The sequence below is a fragment of the Tupaia chinensis genome, unplaced genomic scaffold (assembly GCF_000334495.1).
Source record: "Tupaia chinensis unplaced genomic scaffold, TupChi_1.0 Scaffold147554_1, whole genome shotgun sequence".
In the NCBI taxonomy this organism is placed as follows: Eukaryota; Metazoa; Chordata; class Mammalia; order Scandentia; family Tupaiidae; genus Tupaia; species Tupaia belangeri.
In genome coordinates this window covers 1136924-1143809 of record NW_006207406.1, presented here as the reverse complement: position 1 = coordinate 1143809, position 6886 = coordinate 1136924, and positions in this window count along the sequence as shown.

The following is a 6886-nucleotide window of genomic DNA, read 5'->3' as shown; positions in this document are numbered from 1 at the left end:
ATCAGTCCGCCTGGTGTCCGGAACTGCTGGCCGGCTTGATCCGGATTGCGGGTGGGGAGGGGTGGGGGTTCACCTTAAAGTCCCAGACGACCAACCTGGGGTCCAAGGAGGAGGAACAGTGGGGATGTGTGGAGATTCGGAAGGGTCTGGCCTGCAGCCTCAGTCTGCCTGGTGTCCGGAACTGCTGGCCCGGTGTATAATCTTTTTAATATGTTGTTGAATATGATATGCTAGTATCTTATTTATTATCTTATTGAGAATTTTTGCATTCCTATTCATCAGGGATATAGGCCTGAAGTTTTCTTTTTGTGTCATGTCCTTGTCTGGTTTTGGAATTAAGATGAAGGAGGCTTCATAGAATGAATTTGGGAGGGTTCCTTCCTTTTGAATTTTTATAAATAATTTAAGGAAAATTAGAATTAGTTCTTCTTTACAAATTTGTAGATTTCAGAAGTAAAGCCATCAGGACCTGGGCTTGTCTTTGTTTGGAGACTTGTCTATTACTGATTCAATCTCATCGCTCGTTATAGATCCATTCAGACTTTCTATTTCTTCCTGATTTATACTTTCCCAGAAATTTGTCCATCTCATCTAAGCTTTCTTGTTTGTTGGCATATAGTGGCTCGTAGTATTCTCTGATGATATTTTGAATTTCCATTGTATCTATTGTAATTATGGCTGTTTCCTTGCCGATTTGATTTATCTGGTTCCTTTCTCTGTTCCTGATTAATCTCACTAACGATGTGTCAACTTTGCTTATCTTCTCAAAGAACCAGCTTTTGATTTTATTTTCTGTATAGTTCTTTTATTCTCTACTTCATTTATTTCTGCTCTAATCTTTACTATTTCTTTTCTCCTGGACTATTTTTGTTTTCTTTTTATTGTTGTTTTTCCAGTTCCCTGAGTTTTGTCACTAGGTTGTTTGTTAGCCACCTTTCTGCTTTTTTCTTGTGGGCACTAATTGCTATTTAATTTCCTCTATGACTGCTTTAGCTGTGTCTCATAGGTTAATAACATATGTTTGTTCATTATCATTGGTTCTATGAACCATTATCAAAGTTTCTATGATCCTTTTGATTTCAGTCAATTTTTTCTATGGTTGTAAAATCATTCAGGAGTAGGTTGTTTAGTAGGTTGTTTGTGAATTTTCGAGGGCTCTGTAGTTGATTTCAAGTTTGATTCCATCAAGTTCAGAAAAGATGCTGGGTATAGTTTCATACATTTGATTTTGTGAAGACCTGTTTTGTCTGCCCTACCATGTGGTCATTCTTCAAAAATATTCCACATGGGGGTGGAAAAAAAATCTACATTGTGTGGTAGTTGGGTGAAATACTCTGTAGATGTTTATCAAGCTCATTTCACATATGGTATCTATTTATTTATTTGTTGTCTAGATATTCTATCTAGAGGAGAGAATGGAGTGTTGAGATTCCATACAATTATTGTGTTGCAGTCTATCTCTCCCTTGAGATTTAAAAGTCTTTCTTTGATGCATTTAGGCGCTCTAGTGTTGGGTGCATAGATACTTGTGTTATATCTTCTTTTATATTTTATTGGTGAATAAGTCCTTTTAGTACTATATAATGCTCTCCTTTGTCCCTTAGATCTTTCATCTTAAAGTTTATTTTACCTGATATTGCAACTCCAGCCACTTTTTGGTTTCCATTTGCATGGAATATCTTTTTCCAGCCCTTCACTTTCATGCATACATAAGGACTATGTATGTCCTTATCACTGAGGTATATTTCTTGTAAGCAGCATAAAGATGGCTTCTGTTTTTGTAAACATTCAGCCAGTCTGTGTCTTTTAATGAGAGAATTTAATACATTAGCCTTCAATGTTGTTATTGATATTTGTGGACTTATCTCTGTCATTTTGTTAACCATTTTCTCAGTTGCTTTTTTTTTTTTCTTCTTCTTCTATTTCTGTTTGTCTCTCTTTAGTTATCCAGGTATAACACTCCCTTCAGTACTTCCTGTAGAGTTGGTCTGGTATTGGTGAATTCTTAGTTTATTTTTCTGAGAATATTTTGATTTGTTCTTCCCATTTGAAGGATAACCTTGCTTTATATAGTATCCTTGGTTGAAACTGTTTATCTTTTAATGTTTTGAATACACCTTCCCTTTTTTTACTTGCCTGCATAGTTTCAGCTGAGAGAGGTCCGATGTTGACATTAGCCTAATGGGATAATCTTTATAAATAACTCGGTATTTCTCTCATGCCCTTTTTTTTTTTTTTTTTTTTGATTTGTTGTTGTTGTTGTTATAGGCTACATGTGCTTGCCAAAGAGACAGAGATAGAAAGCAAGAAATCACCCTCCCAGCAGGAAATAGCTATGCCACAATCACGACTCCTCCATTCTCTCAGGATTTAGGGCACACACACACACATGCATGTGCACCTGGCCTGAGTTTTAATCCACCTGGTCCAGGCCTCAGATCAGCGAAGTGGGAGTCCAGCTATGTAGCCATTACTCCATCTGCTTGTTCCTCTCTCTTGCCATTTTTAGAATATTGTCTCTGTCTTTAATTTTTCCAATTTGGCTATGATGTGCCAGGGTGGAGGTGGGGGAAGGTAAGGATCTTTTTGTGCTAATTCTATTTGGGGTACTTTTTATTCCTAGGTCTGAATTTCTCCATGTTTTTCTAATATTTAGAAAATTTTCAGATAGTATTTCATGAAAGAGTTTTTCCACACTGTTAGCAGATTTTTCACCTTCTGGAATACCCATTATACAGCTATTTGAACATTTCATATTGTCTAGAATATCCTATATGTTGTCCTAATTTTTTTTTTAATTCTTTTTGGTGAAAAACATTGGAGACTTTGCATGGTCCAATTTGCTGTTAATGCTTTCTAGGGAAATTTTAATTTCTTGTATTATATTCTTCATTTCCAGAAGTTCCATTTGATTCTTTTTCACAGTGTCTATTTCTTTACAAAATTCCTTTTTCATGTTCTGAAATGATTCTCTTATTTCCTGGAACTGATTGTTTGTTTTCTCATGCATCTCACTGAGTTTTGTCATTATGAATATTCAGAATTCTTTTTCTGACATTTCTGTGTATTTCTCTGTGTTATCTGTTTTTGGTGAGGGGCTACTGTGTTCATCTTGGGGAGAATCACCCTCTTGTTTCCTCATGTTTCTTCAAGATCTATGCTTTATTTAGTCATCTTATTCAGAATTCACTTTTTTTTTCTCTCTATTGGAGTAGATTCTGTAGTATTGGAAGAGAAATTTTCACCCTTTTATGCCGGTGTACTGAAAGTTCCAAAGTTATTCCCAGACCTCCAAGTGTATATTATCAAGAGAAGGTCTTCTCATCCCTGGCTCAAGTCTCCTGGTGGGCCGTGCAAGCCCAGGCTGCCAGATATGTGGGCAATAGAGTGCTGAAAGTAGCAAAGTTACTTCCCAGCCCTGAGGGTGGACTAGGCCCTGAGGGTGGACTAATGAGAAGAGGCCTGCCCAGATGCATTATTTCTAATGCTTGCTTTATACTGAAAGTTAACTATGTTTACAGATATGGAAACTGAAATTCAGAGAGGTTAAGTCATCCACTCAAGGTTGCACAGCTAAACCAAGATTTTAGAACTTATCTCTCCTACTCCATCTTTCATTATTTGACTCTGTTTCATTTAGCTTTACTTCACAGTTTTGCGAGCTGATGACTCAGTGGAGAATCTCATATTTCCAGGAACACCTAGATAGAGTTTATACTACTTCATTACCTCAATAAATTTAAAAGTGAGAGAGAAAATTATCTTTGCCAATCATCACTCCTTGAGTTCCCTTGAGATGAATCAAAGAAAGAAATTTCACCCTTAGTTCCCAGGTGTGTTTCTATTGGAGGGCTGTGTCTCCAGGTCAGAGCAGTTATGGCTGACTTCAAGTGCTTGCCTCTTCTATCAAATGTGCAGCTCTTGATGAGGTAGTAACAAACTAAGGAGATAGAACTTAGTGAAGAGCATCAAGTCGCATGCTGGTGTATTAAAAGTTCCAAAGTTACTTGAAGGCCCTGAGTGTGGACTAGGGGTGAAATTTCCTCTCTAACAACCCAATAACTCAGGCATCCTTTAGATTGAGAACCAACTCTATGTGAATTCATGTCTGATCTAGACCCAGGGCTGCCAGAGCATATTGAGAACCAGAGCATTGACTCTAGGAGTACCTACCCCTCCATGTGGGGTCATTTTAATTTTCTCCCATTTGACCTTCTTGCCCTCATGCTAATGCACTTTTAATTTTCAATTTTTTAAAGAATATTCTTTATCATCTTGATTATTCAAGTGTGTGTGTATGTGTTTTAATAAGATTCCCTGGTCTTTGTGGAAAAAACCTGCTTTCCATATCATTGTAGAACTTCTCAGAAGGTCTCTTCCTATACTGAAATGCACTGTGACTCTTTAAGATGGGTGTTAATTTCTCTTTAAGGTGGGTGTTAATTTCTCAGCATTTCTCCAGACAGAATCCCTTTTTCCCGGAGCATCTTTCAGGATCACTGTTCTCACAGCTCACTCAGGGGGAAACATTATCTTCCAGACAGCTATCTTTGGTTAATAATTTCCCAGCTTGACTCTGGGTTCTATCAGAAGTAAGGCTTGCAATCACCACATGCCTGATTGTTTCTGGGAGCTTACAGTCATGCCTTCTCCTTGCCCCAGTAGAAAGTGCTGCAGTACCAGTCAGCTGGCAGAAAACAGGTGCCAGCCATGGTTGTTGGGAAGATGAGTCAGGGCTCACCAGCAGTGACACAAGGGCAGAGCTGGAACAAATCTTCATGGGAAGAAATTGCACAGATGTGAGAAAAGAGAGGAGCCGCACCTAGTCACTTATGTCCATAATATATAGAAGAGTTTTCCTCCAATGTGTTGTGGACAGCCTCAGTTTATCCCCATTTTCCCAACATAATTATTATTAATAGTTTAAATTATCTTGTTGGACAATACTTTTATCCTGTTACTGGAGTATAGGTATAGGTTGCCTTCATGACTTACAGATGACCATGCACATCCTGAAATGTTTCAATTCCACCCCAACCATTGAATGTCAAGATTAAAAGGAAACATCTATTTTCCTACCTAATTTCCTATTCTTGTGAGGAATGTTGAGGAGGATTCTGGGGTCAGGGGAGGAGGATCTTGTTTCTTAATAAAAAGAGATGCATGAAGGAAATGCCTCCTCTTCTCTGTGTTAACTTCACTATTTCTGTATGGAAGGCCTGGGACTTCTTTTTTTGTTTTTTTTTTGGAGAGGTTTTTGCTATAGGGTGTGTGCGCTCGCCAGACAGAGAGACAGAGAGACAGAAAGGGAGAAATCACCCCTCAGGGATCATGGCCACACCGCAATCCTTCTCCTCCATTCTCCTCTCGGGATCTTGGGCACGCACGCACACGTGCTCAGCGTGAGTTTAAGCCACCGGGTCCAGGACTTGAACCACGGTCGACTACGTGGTAGTCCAGCGACATAGCCATTACGCTAACTGCGGTCCCCTGGGCCCAGGACTTTGACAGTTATCTTGGGACCTTCCTGTAGCAAGTATCCACTTCTGAAAAAGCTCTCTAATTCTATAAGCTTCAGGCCCTAAACAACCTGGGACTGCCTCCTGCTTCTCTCCCAAATCTAAGTCACCCACTTGTGGACTTCATTTTTTTAAGTATCTTTTAAGTCCTCCCATTTCTCCATCTGAAATGCCACCATCCTGATCCACACAGCCATCATCTTTCATGTCACTATTGCAGCAGAGTTCCCCCAGTTTCCTTTCACATTGTGATGTTTATAAATTTTATCTTTTACTACATCGCTCTATTCTTGAAAATCCACTGTATTTAGGAAAAGACCAGAATACTTAACCTGGGCCAGAAGTCCTGGAGAATTTGGCTCTAAGCTGTCTCTGTAGCTCTATGTCATCTCCCTGTCTCACTCGCTCTCTGGGTATAGCACACTGACCTTCTTCCAGTAACTTGAATGCTCTAAATTATTCTTGGGGACAAGTTATTCTGCCAGAATTGCTCCATTTCTTTTTTAGTTAATTCTTTTCTACTCTCCCTTCTGAGCTCAGTTTTAAAAATCTCCTCAGAGAAGCCTTTCTGACCCCTATGCCAGATTAAGCAGGACCTCTGATGTAAGCTCATGTAGCATACAGCATAATGGTGGACTGTCCAACATCTACCTCTCTGGATGAAATGTGAGCTCCACAAACACCTCATATCTAGTGCTAACTAGATTTGATTAGCCCAGTGTCTTGTACAACAATATGGTTACATGGTAGATACTTAGGAAATACTGTGTTGAGCAATTGGTTCATCTGCAGGGTTTTGATAAGCTTTAGAAGTTAGAAATTGAGAAGCCAAAGTTACCATTCCCTAGCAACATGAATTTGCAATGTTAACATTTTCTCCTTAGGGATGAAACATAGAGACTGTCTCTGAGTACAGACTCTGGAGTCAAGCTGAGGTGAATTTCAGTTCTGATTCTGTGACTAACATCTGGGTGACACTGGATAAGTTACTCTTCTTTTCTAAGCTTCTGTTTCTTTATCTGTAAAATGGGCAGAGTAACTAAACTTCCCTCCTACATTGGTTGTTTATTTGGCACTGTTTATTTATTTCTTTTTCTTTTTTTTTTGAGAGGTTTTTGTTATAGGGTGCACATGCTCGCCAGAGAGTCAGAGAGAGATAGAGAGACAGAAAGCAAGAAATAACCCCCCAGGGGGGATGGCCACACCACAATCCCTTCTCCTCCATTCTCCTCTCGGGATCTTGGGCACACATGCACACGCTCCTGGCATGAGTTTAAGCCACCAGGTCCAGTACTTGAACCATGGTCAACTACATGGGAGTCCAGCAACATATCCATTACGCTAATTGCTGGTCCCAATTTGGCACT